A 9,940-nucleotide genomic window follows, 5' to 3' on the forward strand; every position below is an offset into this window, starting at 1 on the left:
GCAAAAATCTTGGCTCAAATGCAGCAAACAACCAGGGAGTCAACATTGTTAACGCGGCACACAGTTCTCTAGGCAGCCAAGGGCAATCGGACATGCCCCAGCATGTAGTCGAACCCAAAGGGGGAATTCAACAGAGACAATGGCTAGCTGAACGGCGATTCATGCCATCGCAATGGACAATGCGGCCAGTAATGGAGCCATCAACACCTGTTCAGGGCAGTTACAGAGACAGTCAGAGACGATCGACTGGTAATGGACCTTTTGTTTCCAACAATGGGGCCTTTAGCTCATCCTGGAGGTGTGGAAGCAAGCACCCAGCTAGAGCTTGCAGGAATCAGCAATATACCTGCAGAAACTGCAACGTCAGCGATCACTTGGCACGTATGTGCAGGAAACCTGCAGCTAGGTTGATGTACGAGGAGGACAGGCCCAATGTAAGCCCTACGAGGCCAAATGAACACTGGGGGAAATCGCTGGAAGCTGAAGTTCAGCGAGTTCATGTGGAGCACATATACAGTTCATACACCAGGACGCCACCGATAATGATGAAAGTGCTCCTCAATGGCATCCCAGTATTAATGGAGCTAGACACAGGGGGCCAGCCAGTCCCTGATGAATATCAAACAGTTTGAAAGGTTGTGGGTAATCAAGGCCAGGAGGCCAAAATTATTGCCGATTGACACACAGCTACGGACATATACAAAGGAGATCATTCCGGTGCTAGGCAGCGTACGGTAGTCGTGACCCACAAAGATTCGGAGAACAGGTTGCCACTCTGGATTGTCCCGGGGGACGGTCCCGCACTACTGGGGAGGAGTTGGCTTGCTGTCATGAACTGGAAATGGGGTGACGTCAGTGCAATTTCTTCTGTGGAGCGAGTATCATGCTCACAGGTCCTGGACAAATTTGATTCATTATTTCAACCCGGCATCGGCACTTTCATGGGGGCCAAGGTAGTGACTCACATAAACCTGGATGCCAGGCCAGTACACCACAAGGCCAGAGCGGTGCCGTACATGATGCGGGAAAAGATAGAATGCGAATTGGACCGCCTGCTGAGGGAAGGCATCATCTCGCCAGTCGAATTCAGTGACTGGGCGAGCCCGATCGTGCCGGTGCTCAAGGCAGATGGGTCGGTCAGGATATGTGGTGATTACAAGGCCACCATCAATCGGGTGTCACTCTAAGACCAGTACCCGCTACCGAGAGCGGAGGACCTCTCTGCAACGCTATCCAGTGGCAAACTGTTTTCAAAATTGGACCTGACCTCAGCTTACATGACCCAGGAGCTGGCGAGTGAGTCGAAGAAGCTGACCACCATCACGACACACAAGGGGTTGTTTGAGTATAACAGATGTCCGTTTGGGATTCGTTCGGCCACCGCGATCTTTCAGCGAAATATGGAAAGCCTCCTCAAGTCGATTCCAAGGATGGTGGTTTTTCAGGACGACATCCTCATCACGGGTTGCGATACTGAAGAACACCTCCACAACCTGGAGGAGGTGCTACGCAGACTGGACCGGGTAGGGCTGCGACTGAAAAAGGCGAAGTGCGTCTTCCTAGCTCCAGAGGTAGAATTCCTGGGGAGGAGGATAGCAGCAGACGGGATCAGACCGACAGCGTCCAAAACGGAAGCGATCCAGAGAGCACCCAGACCCCGTTACACGATGGAGCTGCGTTCGTTCCTGGGGCTCCTGAACTATTTTGATAACTTTCTTCCCAAATTGAGCATGCTCTTAGAGCCGCTACACGTAATCGTACGCAAAGGTCGCGATTGGGTCTGGGGGGACAACCAGGAAAGGGCTTTTGAAAGAGCACGCAATTTGTTATGCTCCAACAAACGTTAACGTGTAAGAAACTAGTTTTAACGTGCGATGCGTGTTGCAGCATGTCAATGCCAATGGTCAGTTACAGCCGGTAGCTTATGCCTCCAGAAGTCTGTCCCAGGCAGAAAGGGGCTACAGGATGGTAGAAAAGGAAGCGCTAGCATGTGTATATGCGGTTAAAAAGAAAATGCACCAGTGCCTGTTTGGCAGGAAATCTGAGCTGGAGACAGATCACAAACCCCTAACCTCCCTTTTGGCCGACAACAAGGCCATATATACGAATGCATCGCCCTCCATACAGAGGTGGGCACTCACGTTAGCCGCCTATGACTACACAATTTGGCACAGACCGGGCACTGAAAACTGCGCCGATGCACTCAGCAGGCTCCCACTAGCCACTACTGAGGGGGCAACTGAGCATGATGCTGAGATAGTCATGGCTGTTGAAGCTTTCGAAAGCGAAGGCTCACCTGTGACAGCCTGTCAGGTTAAAGTCTGGACAAATAAAGACCCGCTACTGTCTTTAGTTAAGAAATGTGTCCTGAATGGGGACTGGGCAGCCACGTACAGGGCATGCCCTGAGGAGTTTAAACCATTTCAAAGGTGCAAGGATGAACTCTCGATTCAGGCCGATTGCCTACTGTGGGGAAACCGAGTACTCATGGCCCAGATGGGCAGAGAGGTGTTTATCAGAGAACTTCACAATGAGCATCCGGGCATTGTCATGATGAAGGCAATTGCCAGGTCACATGTTTGGTGGCCAGGGATAGATGCAGACCTGGAACTTTGTGTTCGCAGGTGCAACACATGTGCTCAGCTGGGCAATGCACCCAGGGAAGCCCCCCTTAGCCCCTGGCCCGCCAAGCCATGGTCACACATCCATGTGGACGACGCAGATCCTTTCATGGGAACATGTTTTTGGTTGTAGTAGACGCCTACTCCAAATGGATAGAGTGTGACATTTTAAATTCAAGCACATCCTCTGTCACGGAAGAAGGTCTATGGGCAATGTTCGCCGCCCATGGTCTACCGGATGTCTTGGTCAGCAACAATGGCCCGTGCTTTACAAGCACTGAATTCCAGGACTTCATGGCAGGCAATGGTATCAACCATGTCAGAACGGCACCATTCAAGCCGGCCTCAAACGGCCAGGCGGAACAAGCAGTGCAGATAATCAAACAGGGGATGCTCAGAATCCAAGTGGGTTCCCTACAAAGCCGCTTATCAAGCCTCCTGTTGGCCAATAGATCCCGACCACACTCACTCACAGGGGTTCTACCCGCAGAGCTGCTAATGAAAAGAACGCTCAAAACCAGGTTATCCCTTATACACCGTACTATGAAAGAAATTGTTGAGAGCAGGCGCCAGTCACAATGTGACTACCATGACAGGAATGCGAGGGCGCGATGTATTGATGTCAATGACCCTGTTTTTGTCCTTAATTACGCTGCAGGGCCCAAATGGCTTGCAGGCACTGTGGTTGCCAAAGAGGGAAATAGGATTCTGGTAGTTAAACTTACCCATGGACAAATCTGCTGCAAACATGTGGATCAAACTAAAAGAAGGTTCAGCAACCCCATAGAAGAAGCAGAGGAAGAACACGATGTAGAGTTCACTCCACCACAGGTGACCGAACACCGGAACCAAGTGGAGGAGAGTCCAGTCACTGGACAGTCCGGACAGGACTGAGGCACCGCAAACAGCAGACACTCAGGCCAGCGCCCAACAACCGGAGCCCCAACTCAGGCGCTCTACAAGGGAGCGTAAACCACCGGAGAGACTTAACCTGTGATCCCAATAAGACTTTGGGGGGGAGGTGATGTCATGTATTCAACTATCATTGTAACCCATGTATAAACTGACCTAAGTTGTACACCGTGAGAACACTGACCACAAGGGGGCGAACTTGTGGGAGACACTCCTAACCTGGACTTTCAGGTATAAAAGGGGAAGCTTCCATCCACCTTCATCACTTGAGGTCTTGGTAATAAAGGTAACTGGTCACAGAGTGACCTTCTCTCAAGTATGGGCCTCGTGTGCATTTATACTGTATAGTAAGGACATATCACACTCTCTCTCTCTCGGTGCACTCACTCACTCACACTCTCTCTCTCTCTCGCTCGGTGCACTCACTCTCTCTCGGTGCACTCACTCACTCTCTCTCTCTGTGCACTCATTCACTCTCTCTCTCTCGGTGCACTCACTCACTCACACTCTCTCTCTCTCGGTGCACTCACTCACTCACACTCTCGGTGCACTCACTCCCTCACTCACTCTCGGTGCACTCACTCCCTCACTCTCTCTCGGTGCACTCACTCCCTCACTCTCTCTCTCTGTGTGCACTCACTCCCTCACTCTCTCTCTCTCTCTCTCTCTCTGTGCACTCTCTCTCGGTGCACTCACTCCCTCACTCACTCTCTCTCTCTCTCTCTCTCTCTCTCGGTGCACTCACTCACTCTCGGTGCACTCACTCACTCACTCTCACTCTCTCTCGGTGCACTCACTCACTCACACTCTCTCTCTGTGCACTCACTCTCTCTCTCTCTCTCTCGGTGCACTCACACTCTCTCTCTCTCTCTCTCTCTCGGTGCACTCACTCACACTCTCTTTCTCTTTCTCTCTCTCTCTCTCTCTCTCTCTCTCTCTCTCTCGGTGCACTTTAAAGTAATTGGTAGGAGGTTTAGAGGGGATTTGAGGGGAAATTTCTTCACGCAGAGAGTGGTGGGGCTCTGGAACTCACTGCCTGAAAGGGTGGTTGAGGCAGAAACCCTCACCACATTTAAAAAGTACTTGGATGTGCACCTGAAGTGCCGTAACCTACAGGGCTACGGACCGAGAGCTGGAAAGTGGGATTAGGCTGGGTAGCTCTTGGTCGGCCGGTGTGGACACGATGGGCCGAATGGCCTCCTTCTGTGCTGTAAATTTCTACGATTCTCTGATCGAGGCTGAGTGCGCTGGGAGTTTATAAATAGCTTATGCTACAGAACTCTGACCCACATCTCATGGGGCATCCACTCTATCTTCCTCACACATCTCTGACCAGAACGTTTCAGCATCTGGAAAGAGGAACTGAGGATCCTTGCTCGGCAGAATCATCGTGTCTTGCTGCATCAACACTTGCTTTAAATATATTCCCATTTCCCTCCGCCCAAACCGGGAACTCACAGCATGGAGGAAGCTCGGAGGGGCAGTGCTGGGGGAGCGCCGCACTGTCGGAGGGGGAGTAGTGAGGGAGCACCGACTGTCGGAGGGGCAGTACTGAAGGAGTTCCACACTGTCGGAGGGGCAGTACTGAAGGAGTTCCACACTGTCGGAGGGGCAGTACTGAGGGAATACCGCACTGTCGGAGGGGCAGTACTGAGGGAATACCTCACTGTCGGAGGGGCAGTACTGAGGGAGCGCCACACTGTCGGAGGGGCAGTACTGAGGGAATACCGCACTGTCGGAGGGGCAGTACTGAGGGAATACCTCACTGTCGGAGGGGCAGTACTGAGGGAATACCGCACTGTCGGAGGGGCAGTACTGAGGGAGCCCCGACTGTCGGAGGGGCAGTACTGAGGGAATACCGCACTGTCGGAGGGGCAGTACTGAGGGAGCCCCGACTGTCGGAGGGGCAGTACTGAGGGAGTGCCGCACTGTCGGAGGTGCAGTACTGAGGGAGCTCCGACTGTCGGAGGGGCAGTACTGAGGGAGTGCCGCACTGTCGGAGGTGCCGTTTCTCGGATGAGACATTAATCCGAGGCCCTCAGGTGGATGTAAAAGATCCCACGGCCTCTGTTCCGAAGAGGAGCAGGGGAGTTTGCTGCGGCCGCACAGAAAGAGCTGGAGATGTGTTTGAACAAGTCTGGGCGGGTTATTGTGGATGTGTGTGTGTTTCTGCGCCCTGTGCACTTACACACTGTGATGGCACAGTGCAAACTGAGCATTAATTGCTGACTAACATAAACAGCTCTCTCATCACACGGGAACTCATCCCTTTGTTAGCTGACTCTACATTACCCGCCCTCCATTAACTCTAATCTTATTCTGGCACCGTTCCTGGGCTTCTGATCCTCGACCAGCTCCCTCCCCACCCTTCACTGTCCTGTTGCTTCCGATCAGGAGTTTGAAAACTCATTAAGACAGTTTTCCGTTCTTTTGTTAAGTGGGATTCCGAGACTTTCAGACCCTCTGTTTTGGGGATTGCATTGCAGTAATTTTTTCCGGGAAGCCCATTGCTGAGACATCGCCAAGGCCGCGTTCCCTGCATTACAGCAGTGACTACACTTCAAGCCGAACTCCATTGGCTGTAAAGCGCTTTGGGACATCTGGTGGTCGTGAAAGGCACTATATAAATGCAAGTCTGTCTTTCTTTCTTTAAACCTACCACTTTGACCAAGCTTTTGGTCACCTATCGCACTGTGTGTGGCTTGCTGTTTGATAACGTTCTTACTGCGTTACAGGTGCTATATAAATGCAAGCTGTTGCTGGTCCTCCCTCCCCCTCATTGCCCCAGCTGCACAGATTCAGTTCAAGTCGCTGCCCATCGAGGATCAGGTCCAGGAATCGGCCTGGTCTCCCTGGCTCAGTATCGACGCCCCAATGGCCCCGCTCAGCGAAGGGCCGCTTTCAGACACCGACAGTCGCTGGGACTGCGGCCGAGTGAGTCGCTGCAGCCCGGTGTGGGAGTCTCCCATTGACCAACAACCAGCCTTGGTAACAACGTTCCCACACGCCGCCGGGAGAGGCTCAGACTGCACAAGGCCCCAGGCCCCAAGCTCCAGGCCCCAAGCCCGAAACTCCAGGTCCCAGCCACTGCCCCAGGCTCCATGCCCCAGGCACTGCCCCAGGCCCCAAGCTCCAGGTCCCAGCCCCAGGCCCCAAGCCCGAAACTCCAGGTCCCAGCCACTGCCCCAGGCCCCAAGCTCCAGATCCCAGCCCCAGGTCCCAGTTCCAGGCCCCAAGCCCTAGGCTCCAGGCACTGCCCCAGGCCCCAAGCTCCAGATCCCAGCCCCAGGTCCCAGTTCCAGGCCCCAAGCCCTAGGCTCCAGGCACTGCCCCAGGCCCCAAGCTCCAGATCCCAGCCCCAGGCTCCAATCCCTTGGCCCCAGGCACTGCCCCAGGCCCCAAGCCCTTGGCCCCAGGCACTGCCCCAGGCCCCAAGCCCTTGGCTCCAGGCACTGCCCCAGGTCCCAGCCCCAGGTCCCAGCCCCAGGCACCAAGCCCCAGGCACCAAGCCCCAGGTACTGCCCCAGGCTCCAGCCACTGCCCCAGGCTCCAGCCACTGCCCCAGGCTCCAGCCACTGCCCCAGGCTCCAGCCACTGCCCCAGGCCCCATGCTCCAATCCCTTGGCCCCAGGCACTGCCCCAGGCTCCAAGCCCCAGGCCCCAATCCCTTGGCCCCAGGTCCCTGCCCCCAAAAACCGATGTTAGGCTAACTGGTCCATAGTTATTGCTCTTCCAGCCCCTCAATTGGAGTTCAGGACTGGAACATCGGGTCCTTCATTGAAACATCTGTGAACTCGTGGGACCTATGATGATGATGAGTTTCCTGCTTTTTGTCTGCCTCCATTTTTAAATAAGGGCATTACGTTTGCGGTTTTCCAATCCGCTGGGACCTCCCCAGAATCCAGGGAATTTTGGTAAATTACAACCAAGGCATCCACTATCCCTGCAGCCACTTCTTTTAAGACCGGAATCGAGGAAGACTTGCTTCCACTCTAAAAGTGAGTTCTCAGGTGACTGAACAGTCCAATACGGGAATTACAGTCTCTGTCACAGGTGGGACAGACAGTGGTTGAGGGAAAGGGTGGGTGGGGAGTCTGGTTTGCCGCACGCTCCTTCCGCTGCCTGTGCTTGTTTCCTGCATGCTCTCGGTGCCTTCCTGTTTTTGCCACCAAAGTGGATAACCTCACATTTATCCACATTATACTGCATCTGCCATGTATTTGCCCATTTACCTAACCTGTCCAAATCACTCTGCATCCTCCTCACAGCTCACACTGCCACCCAGCTTAGTGTCATCTGCAAACTTGGGAGATATTACACTCAATTCTTTCGTCTAAATCATTAATGTATATTGTAAATAGCTGGGGTCCCAGCACTGAGCCCTGCGGCACTCCACTAGTCACTGCCTGCCATTCTGAAAAGGACCCGTTTATCCCGACTCTCTGCTTCCTGTCTGCCAACCAGTTCTCTATCCACGTCAGTACATTACCCCCAATACCATGAGCTTTAATTTTGCACACCAATCTCTTGTGTGGGACCTTGTCAAAAGCCTTTTGAAAGTCCAAATACACCACATCCACTGGTTCTCCCTTGTCCACTCTACTAGTTACATCCTCAAAAAAATTTAGAAGATTTGTCAAGCATGATTTCCTTTGCATAAATCTATGCTGACTTGGACCGATCCTTTCACTGCTTCTTATTACGAATTCTCCGTGCATTAATTTAATGTTTTTACCATTTTTCCCCGCTTTGACCTTATTCTCTGCTGCACTGCTACCGTTAAACTCTCTGTCCATTCCTGTCACACTGCTTATTTTCACTCAAATCACTCCACTGCTCTATGGCATTGACCTTTCCCTTTAGCTATCTACATTTCCCCTCATTTGTCCCCTTCCCCCCATTTTTTAGTTTAAAATCTGCCGCCCTTACCCAGTCTGGCCTATGTGTGACTCCAGACCCACAGCAATGGGGTTAACTCATTAACTGCCCCCTGAAATGGCCCAGCGAGACACACTGTACCAAAACGCTACGACAAAGTCAGCACTGTGGGAGCATCTTCACCACACGGACCGCAGCGGTTCAAGGCTCACCACCACCTTCTCAAGGGACGGGCAATAAATACCGGCCTTGCCAGTAACGCCCACTTCCCAAGCCACTTGAGTGAAGCCCACATTTGCCAGGATATGGGCATCGCTGGCAAAGTCCCTTCAGAGGGCAGGGGTCAGCACTAGTGACCTGGGAACAGGGGTCAGCACTGAGTGACCTGGGAACAGGGGTCAGCACTGAGTGACCTGGGAACAGGGGGTCAGGGGTCGGCACTGAGTGACCTGGGAACAGGGGGGCAGGGGTCGGCACTGAGTGACCTGGGAACAGGGGTCAGCACTGAGTGACCTGGGGCAGGGGTCAGCACTGAGTGACCTCGGGCAGGGGTCAGCACTGAGTGACCTGGGGCAGGGGTCAGCACTGAGTGACCTGGGGCAGGGGTCAGCACTGAGTGACCTGGGGCAGGGGTCAGCACCGAGTGACCTGGGGCAGGGGTCAGCACCGAGTGACCTGGGGCAGGGGTCAGCACCGAGTGACCTGGGGCAGGGGTCAGCACTGAGTGACCTGGGAACAGGGACCAAGGGTCAGCACTGAGCGACCTGTGGCAGGGCTCGAGGGACAGGGAACTAAGGGGAACGCAGGAGGTGGTCTGAGTGGCAACTTCCCCATTCTGCTCTCAGAGCCGTTGCCTGTGTCACGGGACGGCTGCTGGGAACAGCTTGTTCTGCCTTTAATTCACAGAAGCGACTTCCTCCTGCCCTCCATTCCGTGCGAGGAGTACTTTGCGTAACAGTGAGCTGACTCTGCATTTACAGCCACAGGCCGAGAAACAGCCAGTTGGTTAATTGCAGCCTGTCACTACAGCCAGACTTCCCCTGCACTGCACCAGATGGGGCCAGGCTGCCCAGGCAATACAACCTTCAACAGGCCCCTATCTCCCTCCCCCTCCCCATCTCCCCTGCACTCCCCCATCTCCCTCCCCCCCGCACTCCCCCATCTCCCTCTCGCTCCACACTCCCTCCCACCCATCTCCAGCTCTGTGTGAAGGCATCAACTCTGAACTCAAGCCTCAGTCAGAGCTCTGCACTGACAATTCTAAACCATCCCTTGTCTCTGTCTCAGGGAGGTTTCATAGAATGATAGAAATTACAGCACAGGAGGCCATCCAGCAAATTTAGGCATGGTTTTTGTGTCTTCCGCTGTGAAGACCGAAGCAAAATAATTGTTTAAGGTCTCAGCCATTTCCACATTTCCCATTATTCAATCCCCCTTCTCATCTTCGAAGGGACCAACATTTACTTTAGTCACTCTTTTCCGTTTTATATATCTGTAAAAGCTTTTACTATCTGTTTTTATGTTTTGCG

At 53.5% G+C, this 9,940-nt stretch overlaps 1 protein-coding gene across 1 annotated transcript in view; it reads left to right on the forward strand.

Moving 5' to 3' along the window:
- LOC139275321 (interferon-inducible GTPase 5-like) overlaps nt 1-9,940 on the forward strand; it is a 314,503-nt gene that overhangs the window by 155,868 nt on the left and 148,695 nt on the right. The gene's annotated exons all lie outside the window — the stretch shown is intronic.

The sequence above is a fragment of the Pristiophorus japonicus genome, chromosome 10 (genome assembly GCF_044704955.1).
Source record: "Pristiophorus japonicus isolate sPriJap1 chromosome 10, sPriJap1.hap1, whole genome shotgun sequence".
Taxonomy (NCBI): Eukaryota; Metazoa; Chordata; class Chondrichthyes; family Pristiophoridae; genus Pristiophorus; species Pristiophorus japonicus.